The sequence below is a fragment of the Mustela putorius genome, unplaced genomic scaffold (assembly GCF_011764305.1).
Source record: "Mustela putorius furo isolate JIRA1106 unplaced genomic scaffold, ASM1176430v1.1 tig00003858_pilon_pilon_pilon, whole genome shotgun sequence".
Taxonomy (NCBI): domain Eukaryota; kingdom Metazoa; phylum Chordata; class Mammalia; order Carnivora; family Mustelidae; genus Mustela; species Mustela putorius.
The window spans coordinates 33,439,631-33,465,935 of NW_025422010.1; the positions used below are offsets into that span (position 1 = coordinate 33,439,631).

The following is a 26,305-nucleotide window of genomic DNA, read 5'->3' on the forward strand; positions in this document are numbered from 1 at the left end:
TCTCCAATGAAGACATACAAATGGCTATCAGACACATGAAAAAATGTTCATCATCACTAGCCACATTGAGATATCACCTTACACCAGTTAGAATGGCCAAAATTAGCAAGACGGGAAACAACATGTGTTGGAGGGGATGTGGAGAAAGGGGAACCCTCTTACACTGTTGGTGGGAATGCAAGTTGGTGCAGCCTCTTTGGAGAACAGTGTGGCGTTTCCTCAAGAAATTAAAAATAGAACTTCCCTATGACCCTGCCATTGCACACCTGGGTATTTACCCCAAAGATACAGATATAGTGAAAAGAAGGGCCATCTGTACCCCAATGTTTATAGCAGCAATGGCCACAGTCGCCAAACTGTGGAAAGAACCAAGATGCCCTTCAATGGATGGATGGATAAGGAAGATGTGGTCCATATACACTATGGAGTATTATGCCTCCATCAGAAAGGATGAATACCCAACTTTTGTAGTAATGTGGACGGGACTGGAAGATACTATGCTGAGTGAAGTAAGTCAAGCAGAGAGAGTCAATTATCATATGGTTTCACTTATTTGTGGAGCATAACAAATAGCATGGAGGACATGGGGAGTTAGAGAGCAGAAGGGAGTTGGGGGAAATTGGAAGGGGAGGTGAACCATGTGAGACTATGGACTCTGAAAAACAATCTGAGGGGTTTGAAGTGGTGGGGGGTGGGAGGTTGGGGAAACCAGGTGGTGGGTATTAGAGAGGGCACTGAATGCATGGAGCACTGGGTGTGGTGCAAAAATACTGAATACTGTTATGCTGAGAATAAATAAAAAATAAATTAAAAAAAAAAAAAAAAAGGTCAGCCCGATGGTAGGTGTTAAGGAGGGCATGTATTGCATGGATCACTAAGTGTGGTACATAAACAATGAATCTTAGAACACTGAAAAAATAAAATTAAATTTAAAAAAATACATAAAAAATGTTAATACCTGGCTTCCTGTGCTAGAGGTTTGGGTTGATGTAACTATACATCAATAAAAATAAAGTCCAAATAAAATAAATTATTTCACTTTAAAAATACAAATTTGTATTTCTCTCTCACTCGCTATTTTTTTTTTTTAGGAGAAAATTTGGGAAAATGTCTCAGTTATCTCAAAATAGCTTTTTAAAAATTTTTAAAAAGATTTTATGTATTTATTTGACAGAGAAGAGAGATAGAGAGGGCACAAGCAGGAGGAGTGGTAGGCAGATGTAGGGGGAGAAGCAGGCTCCCTGCCAAGTGGGAAGCCTGACACAGGGGTGGATCCCAGGACTCTGGGTCATGACCTGAGCCCAAGGCAGACGCTTAACTGATTGAACCACCCAGGTGCCCCCAAATAGGAAGAGATTGAAAATTTGACATATATATGACAATTTTTAAAGGTTTTTAATAATGACCAATAATAGGTGAATGCCGAAGTAAATTATTTATATATTTGCATGTATACATATGCACATGAATACCTACATAGGAAAATTAAGAACCTTTTAAAAGTACATTGTGAAAGGGCTCATTAATATTTAAATGTTCAAAAACAATATCAAGTGAAAATAAAGACACATATTGTGACTAGGTTATAATCCTAATGTTTAAAATACACATCATATGCTTATATACATAATGGAAGAAAGTAACAGCAGTATTAGTTTAGTGTTGATTTTTAGGCAATGGAATGAGTGCTTGCTCTTTACCTGTTTATTGTTTAATTTTTGACTCTTCTCCTGAGATATCTCTAATGGCCCTGTATGGAGTTTGTTTTCTGAAAACTATGGACATGAGAAGGAGTGAGCCGTTCCATGTGTAGTGAAGCGGTTCCACTCTGGCTCCACCTAACCAAAGTCATGACACTGTGTGACTAGGTAAACCCAGATTCCGCCTAGATATAGTAGATTCTTATATCCATGAATTTGAGCCTCTGCTCTGCCAAGTGGGCAGTAAATTGTTATGTAGAAGACAGCCTGAAAGGAAGTGTGTTCCACTAGATAGAATTAAACACTGTAATGACAGGAACATGAATTATGTTCATAATGTAGTAACTTACTTTCTGTTCAACTTTGAAAAAGTAATTTAACTTATGTGTTTCAGTTCCCATTAAATTGATGGTAATAATCTTTCTTTGTTAACAAAGTGCTTTGAAATCACTGTGTGACAAGTAATATATTACCAGAAAGTATTCTTATTTCACTCTGCATTGTAACCTCTCAGGAAAAGGATCTATGCATCATTGTGAGTATTTCAGTGTACAATGCTGGAAAAAAATGAGGATATGATTGAGAATGATACAGAAAATACTGTAATGCTCTTCTGTAAGTCAGCGTTATGAACTCACCTTGAATGTTGAATTGACTAATAGTACGTTTACATCAATGAAATGACAAATGCAAGGAAGTTTCAAAGAAAGCACAGTGGCACCCTATTTGTGATGGAGGAACGGAAAAATAGAGGGTAATAGAACTTAGTACGCAAAAATAGGACTGTATTTCAAAATAGGCAACAGAATTGCAGGAAATACATATAAGTGAAGAGAAAGAAGGCTATTTCTATCCTGTGAGGACTTGAAGTTTGATTGAGGAACTTTCAATATAAATAAATGGGGTGCCATTTTACCAAGTTAGTTCCCAGCTTTTGAAACTTATGCAAAAGGTGGCAGAGAGAAAGATATATACATAGTATAGAAAACTTAAAACATACAGGTGTACACATATTTGAATGTATCTGTATTTGAGTTGCTAGTGAAACAGACTTCTCCCTTTGACATGAAAGTCAATGAAACAGTCGTGTTTTTTTATCAAGTCTTTAATTGCTTTGGTACCTTCTTGGTAGAAAAAGCTCTTGATCCAGAAGAACTATAAAACTGAGCAGAAACACATTCCTAAATTAACTATGTATTCTTACTGCTCCACTGGTGACTTATATTTTATAAGGAATAAAATGAAAGTTAATAAATATTTATTCATCATATATAATAACATAGGACAAACAGTACAAGATAACTTATCTACAAAAGATCTATAAACCCTAAAAGAGTATATGAGTATTTCTGTATTCTCACATAATCTCTTTTGGAAATCTGAAATCACAACTTATTTTTAAAGATCATTTTTTTTTTTATTTGCTTGGTCAGGGAGCTGCACCTAACATTATGAACCTAAAACATCAGTCCCACTACTCAAAAATTTAAGAAATAGTATTTCCTTCTCATTCATTTGTGTGTAGCATATAGTGTGACATAGTGTACCAGTGAATTCGGATAGTTTTGACTTCAAATACAACCCACCATTTACTATTTTGATCAAATTTCTGATTAATTTTCACAATATTTCTAAAACTTTGTTACATCAAATATAACATGAAAATAAGACACCAAACTTAAAGTCTACTTGGAGAAGTAAATAAGGTGATACATGTATAAATGGTTAGCAAAGTTTGAGGCCTTTATGATCTATCAATAAGTATCACATTCATCAGCAAATAGGCAATTTAGTGGTTCATCATTGAATAGTGTACAACTAACTACAGAACTGCCTAAGCATCAAATTCCCTCGTATGTATTATCAGGTAATAACAGCAAACTCCTATGTTTCTGGGATTATTGCAGATAAATCAGGGATCATCAACAACATTCATTCCCACCTTTCTTCCTACACACATTCTTCACAAGTTGTACCGTTAAAGACAACAGCACTGTGTTGATCAAATTAGTCACCAAGTACTTAAACACTCAATCTGCTTTGCTTATTTTAATGTCTAAAATAATAAGACTTGGCAATTTTACACAAGTAAATTACATGAACCATTTAATGCAGATATAGTCTTTAGTGACCAACTTTTATATAATAAGGTATACTGAACTCTCATATACCTCCTTAACATGTGTTTTATAATTTACATCTCTGTGGTTGAAAGATTCAAAACAATTTTGAGAGACTTCCAGTTTCTGGTTCTGCATGTAAGGAGCTTGAATGTCATCATTCTGACCTAAAAACAAATAAAAAGCTGAACAGATGGAAAAATCAACCACTCTTCTTGGATCTATAAAGAGAGGACATAGGACAAACTGCTACTCCAGAGCTTGGAGATACAGACAGGAAAACACCTCGTAGCTTACCAGAGCAGAGATTCAGGGTTGAAACTGCCACAGGAACCAGTGCCAGAGTAGGAAAACCTAAAATATAACTGATGAATCCCTGGAGGCTCAGTGTGGACACAACTAAGATTTAAAAACAGCAGGAAGACCCAGTCATAGGGAGATCCCAGCAATATTGTGAGATTTGCCTCCAGAATCTCAACCAGTTCCCCACAGTAAATATTGGAGAAAAGTCCCCTGATGCTTTTGGCAGGGGGAGGGGGAAAAGATCCATTTTTAAATACTCCAGAGCATTGTGTTCTTCTTAACAAGGCCTGCTTTCAGGGACGTCTTGGTGGCTCAGTAGATTAAGCACCTGCCTTCAATTCAAGTCATGATCCCAGGGTCCTGGGATCGAGCACTACATCAAGGCTTACGTTGAGTCCCACATCAGGCTTTCTGCTCAGCAGAGAGTTTACTTTTTGCTCTAACCCCCCACCTCGCCCCATGGTTGCTCATTCTTTCTCTCTCTCTCTCTCTCTCTCTCTCTGTCAAATAGATAAGTAAAACCTTTAAAAAAACAACAATAAGGCCTACATTCAGAGAATACTAGTTAGTGAGAGCCTGGCTTGCCTGGGTGTTATCAGAACCTAACTGACACAGGGGGAAGGGAAATACCCAACTCCACCCAGCTCTAGCCTCCCACAGGGAAGGAGAGAAATGCTGAATTAGAGCCTGTTCCAGCCATCCCATTCCACATGGGGGGAGGAAAAAAATAACCTGAGAAGCAGTACAGTCCAGGGGCATAGGCTCACTAAAAGACCGAGACCCAACTGCAGACTCTAGAATGCCTCCTCTCCTCCCCCGTATAACCACCACATTAGTAAAGGACTATTTTCAACAGTTATTTTTATCAGGGACAGTATGTCCAGCTAACAGAAAAAATTACAAGTCATGCCAAAAGACACAAAATGCAATTAGAAGAGACAGAACAAATACCAGAACCAGACATTCAGGGATATTAGAGTTATCAGACAGGTAATTTAAAGTACTATGATGAATATGCTAAGGGTTCTAATGGATAAAGTAGACAGCATGCAAGAACAGATGGGCAGTATAAAGTGTAAGCACAGATATGGAAATCCTAAGAAAGAACAAAAAAGAAATGCTAGAGATTTAAAAAACAAAAACTGTAACAGAAATGAAGTATGATTTTAATGGGCTTATTAGCAAGAACGTGGCTGAAGAAGTAATCTCTGGAATAGAGCATATATCAGTAGAATCTTGAAAACTGAAAATCAAAGAGAACAAAGACTGAAAATTACAGAACAATATCCAAGGACTGTGGGACAACTGCAAAAGGTGGACATATGTGTAAATGGGAAATGAGAGGGGAAGAAAAGAGAATGGACAAAAAATATTTGAAACAAGAATGACAGTTTCCCTCAATTAATGTGACACTCCAAATCACAGATGCAGGAACTCAGAGAACACTAAGCAGATAAAAGCAAAACAAAGAAACAAACAAACAAATGCAGACAAACAAAAACTCTGTAACTAGCATATCATCTTCAAACTACAGACACTTGAGGAAAAAGAAAAAATCCTGGAAGAAACCAGAAGGGAAAACACCTTAGCTATAGAGGAAAAAGATAAAAATTATATCTGACTTCTCAGAAACCATGTGAGCAAGAAGAGATTAGAGTGGAATATTTGAAGTGTTGAAAGGAAGTAAACACCAATCTAGAATCCTGAACTTTGTGAAATTATCCTTCAAAAATAAAAGAGAAATACACTTTCTCAGACAAAAGAATTGACAGAATTTGTTGCCAGTGTACCTTCCTCACAAGAAATGTGGAACAATCTTTAGAAGGAAGGAAAATTATAAAGGTTAGAAACAAGAATCTAAGGAAGAGCATGGGAAAAAAAGAGGAAGTGAAAGTTAAGGAAAAACTTATTTTTCTTATTCTTAATTGATCTGTCTCATAATAGTTCAAAATAATAAGGCCAACAGTATCTTAGATCTTATGGTTATGTAAGTGAAATGCATAACAGCAATGATACAGGGGATATGAGGGAGAAATTAGGATAATTTTTTAGTAATTTTGTTATAATAAGGTATTTATACTACCTGTGAAATAGTATAGTATTATTTGAAAGTGAATTTGAATTAGCTGTAAGTGTATATGGTAAACTCTAGAGAAACAACTAAGAAATGTTTAAAAAGAAGGGCAAATGATACGCTAAGAATGGATAGAAAAAGGAATCATAAAAAATGTTCAGCTAAATCCACAAAAGGCAGGAAAGGGAAGGAAAAAACAGTACTAAATAGCCAGGACAACAAATAGAAAACAATAACCAATATTGTAGATACTAACCCAACTATATCAATTTGAACATCAGTGATCTAAATACACTCATAAAAAGGCTAAGATTGTGAGAATGGATCAAAAATAAAACATACCTTAACAAATTTTTAAAAATTTGTTTTGTTTTTCTTTATTTTAATTTTTTGTTTTTTTATTTTTTTATAAACATTAAATGTATTTTTATCCCCAGGGGTACAGGTCTGTGAATCGCCAGGTTTACACACTTCACAGCACTCACCATAGCACATACCCTCCCCAATGTCCATAACCCCACCTGCCTCTCCCGACCCCCCTCCGCCTGGCAACCCTCAGTTTGTTTTGTGAGATTAAGAGTCACTTATGGTTTGTCTCCCTCCTGATCCCATCTTGTTTCATTTATTCTTTTCCTACCTCCCAAACTCCCTATATTGCATCTGCACTTCCTCATATCAGGAAGAACATAATGAAAGTTGTCTTTCTCTGATTGACTTATTTCACTAAGCATGATACCCTCTAGTTCCATCCACGTCATCACAAATGGCAAGGTTTCATTTCTTTTGATGGCTGCATAGTATTCCATTGTGTATATATATCACATCTTCTTTATCCATTCATCTGTTGATGGACATCTAGGTTCTTTCCATAGTTTGGCTATTAAAGACATTGCTGCTCTAAACATTTGGGTGTATGTGCCCCTTCGGATCACTACATTTGTATCTTTAGGGTAAATACCCAGTAGTGCGATTGCTGGGTCATAGCATAACTTCACAAATTTTAAAAGAATAGAAATCAAACAATATCTGTTCTCAGACTTCAATAGGATTAAGCTAAATTCAGTAACAGAGAGATAAATGGAAAACTGCCCAATACAGGGAGATTAAAAACACACAACAATAATAACACAAATAAGCCAGTTAAAAAAAATGTCCAAATATCTTAACAAACACCTGACCGAAGAAGATTTACAGATGACAAAGATACATGTGCACTAATGCCGCACATCATGTGTCATCAGGAAAATGAAAATTAAGCAATGCAATAACACTGCACATCTAATAGAATGATCAATATCTGGAACATTGATAACACCAAATGTGAGCATTTGCGGGTAGGAATGCAGAAAGGTACAGCCACTTTGAAAGATGATGTGACATTTTGTTATAAAACTAAACATATACCTATTATACAAGCTAGTACCTGCACTCCTTGGTAATTACACAAGGGAGTTGAAAATTTGTATCTACAGAAAAACCTGCACATGGATGTTTATCACAGCTTTATTCATAATTGCCAAACTTGGAAGCAACCGAGATGTTTTTCAATAGACTAGTGGAAAAATAAGCTATGGTACATCCAGAGAAGGAAATATTATTCAGTACTAAAAAGAAATGAGCTGTTGAACCATGAAAAGACATGAGGAACTTTAAGTGATTGTTACTAAGTGAAAAAAACCAATCTGAAAATGTTACATACTATATTATTCAACTATTTGATATTCTGGAAAATGCAAACTTTGGAGACAGTAAAAAGGTAATTGGTTACCAATGTTTGCCAGTTGGGTAGTGATGGAAATATAGAACATGGAGGACTTTTAGAGCTTGAAAATACTCTGTATGGAAGTATAATGCTGGTGCTTGTCATACATTTGTCCATACCCATAGAATGTACGACACTGAGAGTGAACCATAATGTAAACTATGGACTTTGGGTGACTGCGATGTGTCAATGCAGGTTCGTCATTTGTAATAAAGATAGCACTCTGGTGGGGAATGTTGATAATGAGGAAGTTTTACATGTGTGAGGCTGGGGATATATAGAAAATGTCTATCTTCTGTTCGGTTTTCCTGTGAACCTGAAAGTGTTCTTTATAACTGTCTTATTAAAAATTTCAGCAATTGGGGCGCCTGGGTGGCTCAGTGGGTTAAAGTCTCTGCCTTCGTCTCGGGTCATGATCTCAGGGTCCTGGGATCGAGTCCCGCATCGGGCTCTCTGCTCTGCGGGGAGCCTGCTTCCTCCTCTCCCTCTGCCTGCCTCTCTGCCTACTTGTGATCTTTCTCTGTCAAATAATTAAATAAAATCTTTAAAAAAAAATTTCAGCAATTTATGTGGAATGAAGATAAGTTTGCTTTTAAAACCATAGACAAGGTTGAACAACTATCTTGGCTACAACACAAGGTTTTAATTGATTGTCAAAATACCAAGTTATTCTAGGCCTACATAGATTTGGTCTGTGGTTGAAAAAGACCCTTGGATATCACAGGAAACCTGGAAGAACTTTTCAGAAAATTTTCAGATATTAATTATATACCATTTCAATTTAGAAAGCTCTTTTAATGTTATAAGGTGTTGCATTTTGAAATTCAGCAATTCTTCCTGAAGCATCTAGTTTGGATCACTGTTTGAAAAATAAACACGAGTTGTTCCAGAATGGAAAATGTGCTTTAAAAGAGATCAGGCAGAGGGGTGCCTGGGTGGCTCAGTGGGTTAAAGCCTTTGCCTTCAGCTCGGGTCATGATCCCAGCATCCTGGGATTGAGCCCCACATCAGGCTCTCCACTCAGCGGGGAGCCTGCTTTCCCCATCCCCCCACTCTGCCTGCCTCTCTGCCTGCTTGTGATCTCTGTCTGCCAAATAAATAAATAAAATCTTAAAAAAAAAAAAAAAGAGATCAGCAGAGTTTTTACTAATCACCAGGTACTGTTTAGTGCAGTGTAAGGTGAGCCTTCATATAAACCTGTTTCGTATTCCAGCAGAATATATCACAGAAGGAGCAGGTATGGTGTAAATGGCTGGCCTGTGCTTTGGTATAAATAAGATCATTAGAGCTGTAAGAAAGGAAATCGCTTCCTTATAAATTGTGTAGTGTCATTTTCTTCTATCATAATATTCAGAGACTGTTGTTTCATGCTAGATGGATCTACTTTGAATGAAACATTTTAATGTAAGCTACAATCATACTTGCTTCTTCAAGACCTAACTCCCTAGAATTTTTTTTTTTTTTTAACTGTGGATCTCTTTACAGCTGTGTGCTCTTCTTTATTCATCAGAAGGTGAATCGGTGCAAGGAAAATGAAGTTATCTCGAAAAGAGCTCAACACTAGCCCAAAGAACTTTGAATTAACACTCTAAATAAAGGTTTCCTAGGATCACCAAAAGTTTAGGCTGCCCAGGTCGTTGGGTAGACAGCTCCCTGTGCAATTGGATTTCTGTTGTAACAAAAAATGTCCCAGTTAGAAACAAAATATCTAAAATTCCTACCATTAATTCTCTGATTGAGTGGCTAAGGCACTGTATTACTTAAAAAGGACGTCAACTTATTTCATGTATTACAGAAATTAGTTTCTCTGTTTTCAGGCAGAGTAAAAGGTGCAAGAATGTGAAAGGGTCTGAGAAGGCATTCAGGAAGATACCAATAGGTGAATGAAATTCTATGGGAAATGGATAGAGAGGGCACTGACAACTCAGACTGTGTGAGAGCATTTGAGTTACAAAACAAATTTTCAGCCCATATCTGGCTCTAAAAGGCAAATGAAAATGATTGAATGGAATGTGATCATATTTCGTTGCATTTAGACATAATAGTTATTAAAAAGAAATAACAACCTTGCTTTATGACTACAGCAATTTATGATCTACCGCCCTTTCTCTCAAGGAATTTAAAACTTAGCTGAATTCAAAAGCATACACAGAGTTAAAAACTAATGAACAAATTAAAGAGAATGTTATTTGCACATGTCACTCCATAACTAATGACAAATGAAGAGTACAGAATACATGGGCTCTAACTTCATTATTTGGTGGCAAAGGTCAGGGCAGTCTTCAGGGAAGTGGCATTCCTTTTGGCTCCTCTTAGAAAGTCAGCAACTGTAGCAGCTAAAAATAAAAGAAGAATAAACAGAAGAAATGTATTTTAAATTAATATTCAAATGATTTTGAAATATTCAAGTTGAGCTACTGTGAGCATCAGTAATTACACCAAAAAATGAGTAAATGTTATAATTATAACTGCAGTAAAAATTACCCAGCAGTTTCAAGGAGAAGCTCTGCACAGCATATTGATCAGTAGTTATAGGGCTTTTCTTAAGGGTGAAAGCAACCTGAAGATAACTTAAATTCAGTTTGTTCACATAGTGGATGTTCCAGTGGCTGAGCCACCAGACCATACAAGTAGCTAGCTTCACAAATTCTGGCCCCTACTGTTTACATCAAATGTAATAATCTTTTATTAATACATTTCCTGGATTATACCATGGGGAGAAAAACTGCTCTCCATTTCTAATGATTTTCTTTCATATACCCTTAGATTTCATTATTGGCCCTGTTTTCTTCTTCTACATACTTCCTCCAACCAAACCAGTCAACTCCCTATAGCCTCCTCACATTCTATGCCTCTGTGACTGCTTTCCTGATAACCACGTACATGATCAACCCACTGTCTTCTGAAAAGCTACCACCGTGTGTAAATACAACTTCATTCTCTGTTTTACACCTTCTTCTCAGCTAATTTGTTGAATTCTCTTTTACCTCCCCAGCTCTGATTTTATGTTCTTTGGAAAAACTGTTTCTAAAGTATGTTTGAAGTCCCACCATACTGTAATGTGTGTGAAGTTGAATATATATTTATTGAGTGAATAAATGTGGAAATGAATAATTGAATTATTGAGTCTTAGAACAGCAGAGGACTCAGATTCTTGGAAATTAAGATGTCTTAATAATAAACATTGAAGGATTGGGAAAACTTGCTTTTTATATTTTACAATTGTTAACCTGATTTAATGTGGCATACTATAAATTCACTTATTTTTGCTGGAATTTTAATGGAACTTATAATCAAGTGGAAGGAGAGAAAAAATAAACAACACCCAAAAAACTAGATGATTTATCATTATTTTTGTTACATAATTATACATGTTAGATTTACCAGTTTATTGGTGATTCTAAATCATACAGTAAGATCTCAAATATGAATCTTTTCCCCAACCACTGGTTTCAATGCTGCTCTGCTAAATTTCTCTTTCCTTCCCTATAATGACATTTGGGGCAGAAACCACAACTTTCTAGTTGATCTAGCTATAAAAACTCAAGCGATTTAAAAAGTTTAATCTATGTTTTTAAGTTTTATTTAAATTTCAGTTAAGATACAGTGTAATATTAATTTCAGGTGTACAGTATCGTGATTCAGCACTTCTGTACATCACCCAGTGCTCACTACAAGTGCCCTTCTTAATCGCCATCCCCTATTTCACCTGTTCCCTGACCCACGTCCCCTGTGGTAACCAGAAGTTTGTCCTTTGTAGTTAAGTTTCATGGTTTGCTTTTCTCTCTCCTTCCTCTCTCTCTCTTTTTCCCTTTGCTTTTTTTGTTTTGTTTCTTGAATTCCACATATGAGTGAAATCATATGGTATTTATTTTTCTCTGACTGACATTTTACTTAGTATAATACACTGTAGCTCCATCCATTTCATTGCAAACGGCAAGATTTCATTCTTTTGTATGGCTAGGTAGAATTCCATTAGCTAGATACGTAGATATAGATATAGGTTTGATATAGATATAGATACAGATATCTCCCATAACTTCTTTATCCATTTATCAATTGATGGACATTTGGGCAGTTTCCATAATTTGGCAATTATAAATAATGCTGCTGTAAACATCAGGGTGAATGTATCCCTTTGAATTTGTATTTTTGTATTCCTAGTAGTGTAACTGCCAGATCAAAGGGTAGTTCTGTTTTTAACTTTTTGAGGAACCTCCATATTGTTTTCCAAAATGGCTGTACCACTTTACATTCCCACCAACAGTATAAGAGAGTTCCCTTTTCTCCACATCCTTGCCAACACCTGTTTTTCTTGTGTTATTGATTTTAGCCATTCGGACAGGTATGAGGTTATATCTTACTATAGTTTGATTTTCATTTCCATGATGATGAGTGATAAGCATCTTTTCATATCTCTGTTGACTCTGCAGGTCTTCTTTGGAGAAATGTCTCTTCATATCTTCTGCCCATTTTTAATTGGATTATTTGGGTTTTGGCTGTTGAGTTTTATAAGTTCTTTATGTATTTTAGATACTAACCCTTGGTCAGATATGACATTTGCAAGTATCTTCTCCCATCCCATAGGTTGCCTTTTAGTTTTGTTGATTGTTTCCATCACTGTGCAAAAGGTTTTTTTTTCTTTCTTTCTTTCTTTTCAATGTAGTCCCAATAGTTTATTATTTTTTAAATTCTGTTTCACTTGCCTCAGGAGACCTGTCTGGAAAAATTTCTACAGCCAATGTGAAAGCAGTTAACTAACTGCCCGTGTTCTCTTTGTGAATTTTTTTTTTTTAAGATTTATTTATTTATTTGAGAGAGAGAAGCAGAGAGAGAGAGAGCACAAGTGGGAGGGGTAGAGGGAGAGAATCCCAAACAGACTGTGCTGAGTTCAGAGCCTCATGTGGGGCTGGATCTCACCATCTTGAGGTCATAACTTGAGCTGAAACCAGAAGTCTGGCGCTTAACTGACTGTGCCACCCAGATGTCACTCTTCTAGGTTTTTAATGTCTTCATGTCTAACATTTAGATCGTTAATCCATTTTGAATTTATTTTTATGTGTGGTGTAATAAAGTGGTTCAGTTTCATTCTGTTGTCTGTTGATGTCCAGTTTTCCCAAAACCATTTGTTGAAGAGACATGCTTTTTTCCATTGGGTAGTCTTTCCTGCTTTGTCGAAGATTAATTCACCATAAAATTATGGGCTCATTTCTAGATTTTTCTTTTTTTTCTTTTTTTTTTTAGATTTTATTTATTTATTTGACAGAGAGAGATCACAAGTAGGAAGAGAGGCAGGCAGAGAGAGAGAGGAGGAAGCAGGCTCCCTGCCAAGCAGAGAGCTTGATGTGGGTCTCGATCAGGACCCTGAGATCATGACCCGAGCAAAAGACAGAGGCTTAACCCACTGAGCCACCTGGGCGCCCTCATTTCTGGATTTTCTGTTCTGTTCTACTGATCTGTGTGTCTATTTTTGTGCCAGTACCATACCGTGTTGATCACTACAGCTTTGAAGTCTGGAATTGTGATACCTCCGGCTTTATTTTTCTTTGTCAAGAATGCTTTGGCTATTTGGGGCCTTTAATGGTTGCATATAAATTTTAAGATTTTGTGTTCTAGCTCTGTGAAAAATGCTGTTTGTATTTTGATTGGGATTGCATTAAATGTGTGAATTGCTTTGAGTAGTATAGATATTTAAACAGTTATTCCTACAGTCTGTGAACATGGAATGTCTTTCAATTTCTTTGCATTGTCTTCCATCTCTTTCATCAGTGTCTTACAGTTTTCAAAGTACAGCTCTTTCATCTCTTTGATTAGGCTTATTCCTAGGTAACTCATTGTTTTTAGTGCAATTGCAAATGGAAGAGATTCCTTAATTTCTCTTTCTGCTGGTTCCTTATTGGTGTGTAGAAATGCAAAACATTTCTGTATGTTAATTTTGTACCCTGTGACTACTAAATTCTAGCAATTCTAGCAGCTTTTTGGTAGAATCTTAGGTTCTCTGTGTATAGCATCATGTTGTCTGTGAATAGTGAAAGTTTTATTTCTTTCTTACCAATTTGGATACCTTTTATTTCTATTTGTTTTCTGGTTTCTGTGGCTGGCACTTAAAGTACTATGTTGAATAAAAGTGATGAAAATGGACATCCCTGTCTTCTTGCTACTGACCATAGAGGAAAAACTCTCAATGTTTCCTCATTTAGGATTATATTAGCTGTGGATTTTCATATATGGCCTATATATGTGCCCTCAAAGCCTACTATTTTGAGGGTTTTTAAAAAATTTTTTAATTTTTTACAATCATATAATATATTTTTATCCCCCAGGTACTGGTCTGTGAATCGCCAGGTTTACACACTTCACAGCACTCACCATAGCACATACCCTCCCCAATGTCCACAACCCCACCCTTCTTCTCCCAACCCCCCTCCCCCAACAACCCTGTTGAGGGTTTTTATCATGAGTGGATGTTGTACTTTGTCAAATGCTTTTTCTGCATCTATTGAAATGATCATATGATTCTTACCCTTTCTTTTAAAAATGTAATGTGACACGCTGATTGATTTGCAAATATTGTACCACCATTGCAAAATAGGAATAGATCCCACTTCATCAAAACTTTAATCTTAAACTCAGTTTACATTCCATATGTTCCCCTCCCTCCAGTACAATCTTGAGCTGGGGATCTAGATTCAAAGAGTAGAGGAGACAAATGTACGGTATCGCTCTGATAGCCCTCAGCCTGTTCTGTTGCTGAGGTGGGGGTATGGCTCAATCCTGGATACCTTTTCAAGTATAACCTTGCCTTGGTGAAATTTTTCATTCTTGCAAAGAAGCCTGCTCACTCTCTTGGTTCTGCCATTTCTTTCCAGTTGTCTCCTCTGCTCATTTCAGTGCAGGGACAGCTCTCAACTCTGTTGCCTAGGCATACATTCACAAAGTAAACAAAATGGCCCCCATTTTGTAAGGCGGGTGCTTTGGAGTCTCCCTGGTATCTGAGAGGGAAAATGGTGAACCAGGTGAATTTTTTTACACTTTAAACATGTCATTCTTCTTTAAGAGCAACCATCTCAGACTGCCTGGATCATGAAGTTGGTTAAACAGCTGACTCTTGATTTCAGCTCAGTTCATGATCCTGGGGTCAAGGGATCAGCCCCCTGTGGGGCTCTACACTCAGTGTTGAATCTGCTTAAGAGATTCTCTCTTCTTCTCTCTCTCTCTGCCACTTCCCTCTTGCACATGTTCTTTCTTTCTAAAATAAATAAATCTCAAAAAAAAAAAAAAAGAGCAACCATTTCCATGATTCTCATCCAAACTTGTCCTTTTTCTACTGTATCACTTTTCTCCAACTTTCAGGTCCAGTTTTATCTAGTCTTTGCGTATAGGTGTAGGGAGGAAAAAAATATTGCTATGTAAGTATGCATTCAGATATTTCTATCTTGTGCTTTACAGTTCATTTTAGCTAGATTGCCCTTTGTCTGCTTGACAGTCTTTTCTTCCGAGCTTTGGGCATTAGTCCTCAATGCACCAGGAAATGCCCAAATCATCATGTTTACTTTTCTTTCTCCATCTTCCTTCCCTGTGAAGTTAGCAAAGTTTAAATTTCTTTTCACTGTTGCCATTGCATGGCTATCACTATGGTGACAATGATCCAAGACAGAAAGATACCAGTATATGCAGACAAGAGATATAGAGTGATTCAAGACCATAACTGCATAAAATTAGCTAAAGGAGTATCAGCCATACCTCCCACCATCCCCTTAGACCCATGAAGGCATCACTGCAGATAGGCAGCCTAATTGGGAGTAAAATCCTGCTGGGTCTTTGGAGAAACATTCTATTTTTGGACACTTATAACTTCAGAGATGTTACCTGCCCAACAGCCTGCCCATGGTAGTTCCAAGTAACTGATAAAATCCTGAGTTTACCACAGTGAAGGTGAGTGTGTTGAAAATGCAATCCTAGCCAAATTGTCTGGTTTTCCATCCATACCACTGCTTCCTGGCTGCCTCTCCTATAGTCCTATGTACCTTTACCATTCGCTTGCAGTCAGACTCATGATTGGTTTGCCAAATACATTGCTCTTGGCACATGAAAAAAAAACAATAATGAACTTTTCAATAGTGGCAATAGGCTGACGCTAAAGTGCAATTTTCAGAGCACAACTCTAACAGCTTCAGCCTGGAAAGGGATGACTTCTTTTGCTGTTTGTTAGAAGTAAAAACCAAACAAGGAGCAGGTTTGTTTCTCTTAAACTTATGCCCTCTCTGGATCTTTTTGCAAGATCATAATCTAATATACATGGCATCGTGTCTACTAAAAAAGGGAGTAAAATGAAGTGAGCTACACATATATTAGTTACATGTCAGAATTATCCTAGGTAGAAAAACTGTTCTTTCATAAGTGCATGAGCAATTAAAGTAAAAGCATATGTGTTTGCCGGACTTTCACTATAGTAACAATCTTATAGATGAGCACTGAATATTTTGCATTTTGGAAGTAATTAATTGAAGTACTAAGTAATTGAAGCAACTGAAGTCAAAATTGACATAAAACAGTGAGAAAACACAGTCAAATGTACAATTAATTTTCATGTACACTTGAAAAATCTCTGAATGGATGAGCCCCAAAGAAACATTTGCACAGGGGTTTCAGTATCTAGTATACCTTGAAATTTTTATTTTATTAAAAAACATGTATATAAATTCTATGTAAGAGTCATACTTATTTTGAGGTGAGGATTTACAAATGTTAACTCATTTAATCTTTATATCAACCAAATGAATTTGTTATTATCATTACTAGCCCCACTTTACAAAATTGGTAACCAAGGCATTAAAAGGTAAATAATTCCCCACGTTCATACAGTGAGGGGAACATGCAAGCTGGACTTGAAGAGAGATAGTACAGCTCAGTAATGCAGGCTTTGACTTATACACAAAGCTACAAAGAGACCAGCCTCTCAGCACAGTCTGAGAGAGAGAGGCATTGCTGCCTACCACAGTGTGCGGTGAGCTTGTGGGCTCTGAAGCCAGACAGGCATGAGTTTAAAATCCTGGTTCAGACATACTGGCTGTGTGACCTTGGGCAAGTACCTGCAGTGCTCCTTATCTGTATGCCATTGTTTTTTTCCTGAAAACAAGCTTTATTTAAATAAGGGTTTAAATACATTATGTAATGTTAAAGCTGAAGGAAAAAAATAAAGCAAAACCCAGCCTGTTATGCAGCCATCAGAAAGGATGAATACCCAACTTTTGTATCAGCATGAACAGGACTGGAAGAGATTATGCTAAGTGAAATAAGTCAAGCAGAGAAAGTCAGTTTCACTTACTTGTGGTGCGTAAGGAATAACATGGGGGACATTAGGAGAAGGAAAGGAAAAGTGAATTGGGGGAAATCGGAGGGGAAGACGAACCATGAGAGACTGTGGACTCTGAGAAACAAACTGAGGGTTTTGGAGGAGAGGGTGGTGGGAGGTTAGGTGAGCCCGGTGGTGGGTATTAAGAAGGGCACATATTGCATGGAGCATTGAGTGTGGTGCATAAACAATGAATCTTGGAACACTGAAAAAATAAATAAATAAATAAATAAACAGTCTGTTGGGATGCCTGGGTGGCTCAGTGGATTAAAGCCTTGACTTTGGCTCAGGTCATGATCCCGGGTCCTGGGATCGAGCCCCGCATCGGGCTTTCTGCTCAGCAGGGAGCCTGCTTCCCTCCTCCCCTCTGCCTGCCTTTCTGCCTACTTGTGATCTCTGTCAAATAAATAAATAAATAAATAATCTTTAAAAAAATAAATAAAAGTCTGTTACTTTACATGGCATTGGACAGCCATAACTAGTAAGTTGAAAGCTCTACAGATAGTTACATTCCTGATATAACGGTCTAAAATTTGTTCCCTTGTCAAAGTTTAATTCTCATAGAAGGCTGGCCTTACATTCTGTTGTTTGGACATTGATTAGCTAGGATATGTCTAGACCTTGGTAGCAAGCCAGATGTCCTATCACACCTCCTTAGAGGGAAGGTATTGCTCTAAGCTCTGCCTACCTGGTCAGATTGGAGACACCAGGGATCTTTCTTTAACCCTGTAGCAGCACAGCTGCTGTTGCTGTCTTACCCTATCCTGTCCTCTCAGCTTCCCTGTGGGTTGTTCAGGTGGTAACATTCTCTTAGGGCAGGGAACTCTCAAGAATGAGAGCCAAGGAGCTTCTAGCCATATATAGCTATCTGTGGTCTTGGGGCTCTGGACTTGACCAAAAGAAACATCACATTACTGCTTGGTTTCAGGCTGGACATTGCCAGGTTCCTACTGCTTAACCTCTGTTTAAGTGAGGGACTTTAAAACTAGACAGCAAGAATCTTTTCAGTTTATTGCATGAAGGAGTTACACTAGTCCCAGTTAAAAGGAGACCCCAAATAGTTACGTTATAGAAGCTGTGAGATTTTTAAATTTGTTACAAAGGACAGAAGGGAAATTTTAGTCATTGCAAGGAAATCTTCACTTAGGCTTTAGTGAGCCAAAAGCACTAAAAACCAATGAAATTCCAGGTGGTCATCCTTAGCCAGTCCAGTCTCTATGAGGAACTGGCATATGTTCTTGCACTGTTCACCCTATATTGGAATTACTTCATATTCTGGATGTTCAATTATAGGACCATTGGCAGGCAAATTTCTTCTTCTTTCTTTTTTTTTTTTTTATAAGATTTTATTTATTTATTTGAGTGGGAGTGAGCACGAGCAGGGGGAGGGGCAAAGGGAGAAGGAGAAGCAGAGTCCCTCCTGAGTAGACTCCCTTCTGAACAGAGAGCCTGATGCTGGACTCCATCTCAGGACCCTGGGATCACGACCCGAGATGAAGGCAGATTTTTTTTTAAGATTTTATTTATTTATTTGATAGACAGAGATTACAAGTAGTCAGAGAGGCAGACGGGATGAGAGGAGGAAGCAGGCTCCCCTCTGAGCAGAGAGCCTGATGCGGGGCTTGATCCCAGGACCCTGAGACCATGACTTGAGCTGAAGGCAGAGGCTTTAATTCACTGAGCCACCCAGGCACCCCAGCAAATTTCTCTTAAACATCTTCACTAGTTTCTTTTTATCATAAATATTGATAAAGGTAACCATCGATGGAGAGTAGTAAGGGTCTTCCTGCTATTTCTTTGTTGAATTCTTACATGGCTGTAATCCTCAGTGCCAACGGGAAGCAGATCATCACCCTTACTTGCATTAGCCAAGGGCTGGAAAGAGAGGAGGTTCTGTATAGAAGGGCATACTCTACCATTCCTTTTCCTTGGTAGAAACAGCCTGCAGAAGACCAGGGCAGGGGTTGGTGGGGGCCAGTGGGTAACAGGGTGTCGGGAAGTGGAGGGGTGCAAAAGAGAGGCTGCTGAGTCCTTGGTCATGGCTCAGTGACTGGGCTGTATGCCATTTAATTCAGACGGTTGAGGAGAGGATATAAATACATAATACACATAAGACAAAGCACTTAGAAAGATACTTGGCACAGGAACAGCAATAAAATGGTTTATTTGTTACTATTTCTATTAGATAATAATAAGGAATATGGAATGTGGTGATCTTCACCACTAATCCAGTCCAAACAATCATATCTGTTGTCTAGACTACTGCTCTTGACTTCTAGTCTGACTTCCCACCTTCAGCCCTACCTCTGGCCTAAAGTGTATCCTTTTTAAACTGCAAATTTAATTGTGTCTATGTAAGTTTAGATCATTCAGTGATTCTCAAGATTCCTATGTTAAAATACAGAAGCCTTGACAGGGCCTACACAATCTGGTACCTCCCTACATTTCAGCCCATTGCAATCATTCTCTTTCACAAACTTCGGGCTTATGGGTAAGCAAGACTAGTAACTGAACCCCCCAATTCAACAATCTCAGTACTGTTCATCAATTCCACTGGCAATTGTTGAATGCCTACTGAATCTGCAGATGCAAAAAGAGCACAAGGGGGAAAGATCCAAGGATCCTTTCCCATACATATCAACATTAATAGAAATTTACACAACATCCATTTGTATGACCCCATCTCTTCTTTGCTTTTCAAACAAACTTCCTGCCCATGTCTGCTTTATCATATCCTCCTCTTCCAACTGGCCCTCTTCTGGCTTAATTTTGACTTTTGCCTCAACTCCACCTCTAAAACTATTCCCACTCACATTTTAAATGACATCTGTGGCAGATTCTGATAGTTGTCCTTTTAATACCCATTTCTGTTTTCTTTTTTTTACTAAGAGAGAAAGAATGTTTACAATAATAATGAGCCACCTTAATTTAAAAAACTATATTACCCACCTTCCTTGGTAGATTTGAAGCTGTAATTGACAGTCCACAGAGTATTTCTGGGAAAGATGTGTTTTGCTAATTAAAAAAAAAAGAAAAAAGAAAGAAAAAAGTCCTATACTTTTCTTCTTGTTACTTGTTCCTACCTCCTTTCTACTTGCAGAGTAGATGTGAGACTGGAGATGCACCAGCCATGTTGTGATCATAATATGCCCATAAAGATGAAAAGCTCTTTGTGTAGAAAAGAAAAAATGAAAACACCTGGGACATTGATGAGGTTGTGAAGTCCCTGAGGACTCCTGAAACTTTCTCTTTCTGGACTTTGTTACATGAACAATAGTTTTCTGTCATATGCAGCCAAACATAGTCTGGACTGATACACAATCCCAATAACCAAGTTGACTAGCCAATGTTTTCTTTTGTATTTCTGCAGCATTTTAAGGCATTTATTGCTGCTGATTTTTTCCCCCACTTGAATTCATTTGTACATCTGATTTTTGTGTTACAACTCCTTCCTACTTCTTTCCTTCTACCTTCATGTGGCTTCTTCTTTAAGTCTCCACTCTGGGTTCCTCTTCTTCTGACCATCTATTGGAGGTTGACACTTCCCATTTTTTCTATAAGGTATTCCTTTACTTTTTATTCTCTGCAATTCTATCTGAAAGATGTCACCTACATCAAGACTTTTACTACAAAATGCATGCCCCCAAACTTACAAATCTTTGTGTTTCTGGTTCAGTGCTCTTTTCTCACCTCTGGATTTAAATAACAAATGACCTGCAGAACATTTATACCTGGGTATTCCATAGTAACTTCAAACCTAGGACTTCTGAGACTGATACTGAAATCTCAAGTTCTTGCCACAATTCTGGAAAGCATTACCTTCCTTTTTGTACCCTCATGATACCATGTGATTTTTATGGCTGCATTCACCAGATTTACAGTAACATTTTATTATAGCATTTACCAGATTTACAGTTTATGGCACACATAAGAGAATGAAAGTCAGCATGGCTTAAACAAAAGGAAATGTATTATCCCTCATAATAAGTAGCTAAAGGTTGGGAGCTCCAGCGTTCATTAATTCAGCAGGTCAGTAAAGGTATCAAGAACCCTGGTCATTTCAGTCTTTTCTTTTTCGCATCTTCATTGTGTCACCAGATGATTGACATGGGTTCAAACATCAAATACAAACATGTACAAATTAAGAATAGGACATCTTTTTCCATTTTAGACCAAAGAGGATGTTTTCATAGAAGATGCCAAGCAGACCCATCTCCATTATCCAAAATTATAAATTATGTCCTTTTTTAAACAAATCATTAGAAAGGAAGATGGGACCACTATGAATGGCTCAGTGAAACATATGGCTGAATAGAGCATGGGGGTGGTTAGCCAAACATAATTGGGTTTGAAGTTAGGCACTGCATTACTCAGGATTCTCCAGAGCACAAATTAGATAGATAGATAGATAGATAGATAGATATACATGCAAGGGGATACACATATACACACATATGTATACATGTGTACATGTACATATTATATATAATATGCAATATAAGTATACAGTACATACGATAGGATGAATATAGAAGGAATATATGAAGAGATTTATTGTAAAGAATTGATTCATGTGATTATAGAAGCTTGAGAAGTCCCAAGATCTGTAGTTGCCGAAAGGCAGACCCAGATGATCTAATGGTGTAGTTCCAGTCTGAATCCAAAGGCTTGAGAACCAGGAGAGCCAATGGTGAAAGTTTCAGCCTGAAGGCCTGGCATGTTTAAGACCTAAGAAGAGCCTTGAGTCCAAAGGCAGGAAAAGACTGATGCCTCAGTTCAATCCAGTCAGGCAGAAGGAGTTCCCTCTTACTCAGACTTTTTATTTGCTTCAGGTCTTCAGTGAATTTGGAGAGCCTACCCAAATTAATAAGGGCAATGTGCTTTACAGAGTCCTGTGATTCCAATGGTGATCTCATCCGTACACACCCAGATTAACATTTGACCAAATATCTGGGCACTCCATTGCCTATCTAAATGATACATAAAGTTTACCATTAATGATGCTAACTGTATCTGTTCCCCATTCTCTGCTTCTATTGTGTATTTATGTATTTATATGTTCTCTCTGTTGAATTTTGAGTTTCTTATAGCTGATTTTTATTTTTGTCTCTATCACATCTTGCAGTATTCCCAGATATAGTAGATATTCAACAAATGTTGAATGAATTAATTTTGATCTGGAGATCTGAAGAATAATCTGACCTAAAGAAATTGACTTTGGAAATATATGTACCTGTTATCTGAAATGGAAAATTAACAAACTCAATTCACAAATAAAACAGTGACTTAGAACTCTAGAATAAAAGTAGTCTTAACATAAAGAATCTTAGAAGTTGATCTTAACACTGTGTGATACTGCTAAAATGTCAGAATACGAAATCTTTCATGGAATAGGGTACATTCTGACTAGTTATTCTGAAATTCTGCTGATGGGAAAAATGTAAAATGAACTTAATTTCAGGGTATCAATGAATATGTATATAGCAAGGACCTATTATTTTCACTATTCTATGCAGAACACCATTTGTCCTTATTCAGTGGTACCTTTCTTCCTTAAACTTATTTGTTGGAATGACAGGATTGAAGCAAAGGTAAAAAGTTGGGTGATGACATCAGTTGTTGATACATATTTTTCAAAAATTTCTAGATACAAAACATTGCAGGAATTATGGAAGTCCTGATGGGATGAGGAGGTTGGCTTTGGACTCAGGAAGCTTGCTTATCACTAGCCCTTTGCCCTTGGTCAAGTTTTTCAACATTTCCAAACCTCAGTCTGTCATCTATAAGGGTAATATAGGTTTTATAATATTTTCAACAAGTGCCATTTATATCTACTTTCCATCTATGTGCCAGAACCTCTTAGATGTGCATTTCTAGCACCATGAAGATAGCTCAGAGGCATCTCAAACTAAATAGAGGTATAAAAATGAGCTTTTGAGCTGGCTCCACAGTTTTATCCTACCAGTACCTCCTTACCTCCATACATCTTGCTACTAGATGATAGCCTTGAACTATGTCTCTCTATCACTCTTTGTAGTCAGTCTATAATCAATACTGTATATTCTTGTGTTCAAATATATCTGGTGTCAGTTGACACTTCTCTATCTTCCCCACCAGAAAATCAGAAAGTAGCTTGGCTTTTTAGTCTACATAAGTATTCTGTCATTTTATTGATGGAAATGCCTTTGTTAGCTCCTACCTCGACTTCTGTAAAATATCCCTTGCCAGATAAGATAACCTCTCCCACCGCACCACCACCTTCTATCTCCAGACTACATAAGTCTGCATTTAATACAGTTTTCCTCTGCTTCATCCCTATGGATTTTTATTTCACCAAAGGCAAAATTCAAAGCCCTTGGTGTGTTTTCATTAAGGCAGCCTCTCCTTCCTTCCTGGGCTAGTCTTGAGCCTTCCAAGCCCCTGTCCGCTCAGACCTTTCACACCTGCTGTTTCACCACTCTCATGTAACTGACTCCTCATATTGTTAAATTTCCTTTTTTCAGAAGAGCCTTTTCTCACCAATCCTCTCTCTCTCTTACTCTAAATTTACCATTCAGTTTTCCTTGTCTCATCGAAACTTTTAGTCTTTCCTAGCAGTACTTACAATGATAAGAGTTTAAATATTTATTTAGTTATTTAACTCTTTCTCCACTAGATCCAGTGTATCAGGGAGACAGGCTGTGTCTATTTGTTCACAGCTATATTAGCAATGTTAGGAGAGTGCCTGGCATGGAGTATTAACACATGATAAATATTCATTAAAGAAATGAATTAACATGGAGAAATCAGTGGTTTTATTACAGATTGGAAAAACCGGACTCTCCATTCTGATAATTGTGACTTATAGAAGCCAAACAAGCTTTATCTTGATTGTGCATTGGTGAATCCAAGCATGCCACATAACTGGGAAGTCACATAAACAAATTAAAAAAAATTTATCTGTATTTACATAAAACAAAAGCTACTAGGAAATAGCCAAGGTAGTTTAGCAAAGATCAACTGCACAGAAAAATTTAATTTTTACAATTAAAGGCCTGAAGTACTGCATTGGAGCCATGCACTCATATTTTAACTTGCAACACTTCAAAGTAGAACAATTTATATATTGGGCAAACTGCTTAAAGAAATGTTTCATCATTTTAGTGGCATGTGATCGTTTTACTATGCATTGATAATTACAAATAATAAGCACAATTCAAATAACAATTATTAGCATATGTGTGATATGTTACAGTTCACATAGCATTTTTATTCCCATTATCTCATTTCCAAGCAGGATATTTTTCTGATTAAATTTCTTTTTCAAAGAATAATGTGTTCTCATTCTGGCACTTCAAAATACACATTCTTGTGTAAACGTATTTGCATGTAAACAAAATACACACACACTCACAAATACATAAAGTATATACCATTTTTCAGTAGCCTGCAGAGTGCTAGGTTGGCATTTTAATCTATATAAATATTGTTTCTTTTTATTGGTAGTTCTTGTCCTCATTAAAAGTTCTTGGGCCCTCTCTTCCAATTTCTCTGATATACACAAAAATACATTTTTGTTTAATCTCTGGCAAAATGTTAAACAATGCTTGCACTTACATTTTTATCAAACATTTTTATAATGGCAATATACATATTTTAATTAAATAAGTCAGTTGACTATTCTCACACAAATATTTAAGCACATAAACAGACCATTATTTATATAAAATATAATTAATTAGAAACCAGTAGCTCATATGCCCTACACCAAGAGATACTTATGGACATTAGCCAGTTAATGCACATCAACCATAATTCATAACTGCAAACTGAAAGCACAAAATGACAATTTCCTCTAACATTAATCTGAAGAATTTCTTTTCCCAGAGTTTCAACATTACCATAGGCCAATTTGGGATGTTTAAAAGTTTTTATATTGAGTGTGGAGGGGGTGGTGTATCACTCTTCTTCCTTAGTAAAGGGGGTAGAGATATTCTCAGAGGGCATTCTCTCACTTTTGGATAATGTGATGGTGATAACAGCTCTGAGTTGTCCTCCTTTTGGGTGAGCTGGAAACCCTAAGGCCAATGACAGTTGTGTTGCAGTGAATCATTTATTTCAAGATGCAAAGTCCTGGGAGAAGCTTGCTTCAAGTTTAATGATTGGGAGTCTGGTGCTTTTTTAGTGTTTGGGGAAAAAGCCGAAATTACAATTCTTCACTCTCTTCTCTCATTTACCATTATATGTAGGTGAGTGGGGGATAGTAAACAATAAATTGCACTACTTAGAGATATAGGCTAAGCCGTTTTTGGGGCAGCTGTGTCAATAAAGTACACATATAACATCAGTTTCCTATTACACACATCATTCAGAGTCATATATTACTCAGTATAATGGGAAAAAAAAGGGAGACCAAAATCTAAAATGAAAAGAGAAATTGAAGTACAACCAGAGCAAGTAGCAGCTGAGCCAACAGCAGCCAGCACAGTGAAACATTTAGTCAGTTCTCCTGGAAAACAAGTGCTTCTGGCATTAATGACCCTCCATGTCATGTCTCAGAAAGCTGACGAGCAGCTGGGGTACAAGAATATTGGAAGCAAATTTTTCTTGCTATTTTCAGGTAATTGGAAATAAATAGACGACTGCCCCCACACATCGCCCTGCAGATTGTGATTTAGTTCAAGAGTTTTGAAGGTGAATGTTTCTGTCTGTTTGCATTGACTTTGATGTGGATTTTTCAAAGTGGGTGTGATAGGACAGTCATCATGAAGGTATGTCATGGGTGCAAAAATGAGTGTTTCTTGAGGCTCAGATTGGTTATGGTGAGAAGAGTCATCTGTTCATCCTTCCACTTCTCTCTACACCCAGATCTAATCACACTTCTGCTCAGTTGTTGTCAGAGGCTAACACTGGTTCCAAGATGGCTGTTCAGTCAGCCCTTGAACAACACCCCAAGTATGGTGAGCGTTCATTCTGCTTTACTCAATAGATGGATTTCCAAAGAGTTGCAAT

At 37.2% G+C, this 26,305-nt stretch overlaps 1 pseudogene; it reads right to left on the bottom strand.

Annotated features, from left to right (window-relative positions):
* Nucleotides 1–18,464: 18,464 nt before the first annotated feature.
* LOC101683253 lies at nucleotides 18,465–19,354 on the bottom strand (annotated as a pseudogene).
* Between the last annotated feature and the right edge of the window lie 6,951 nt (nucleotides 19,355–26,305).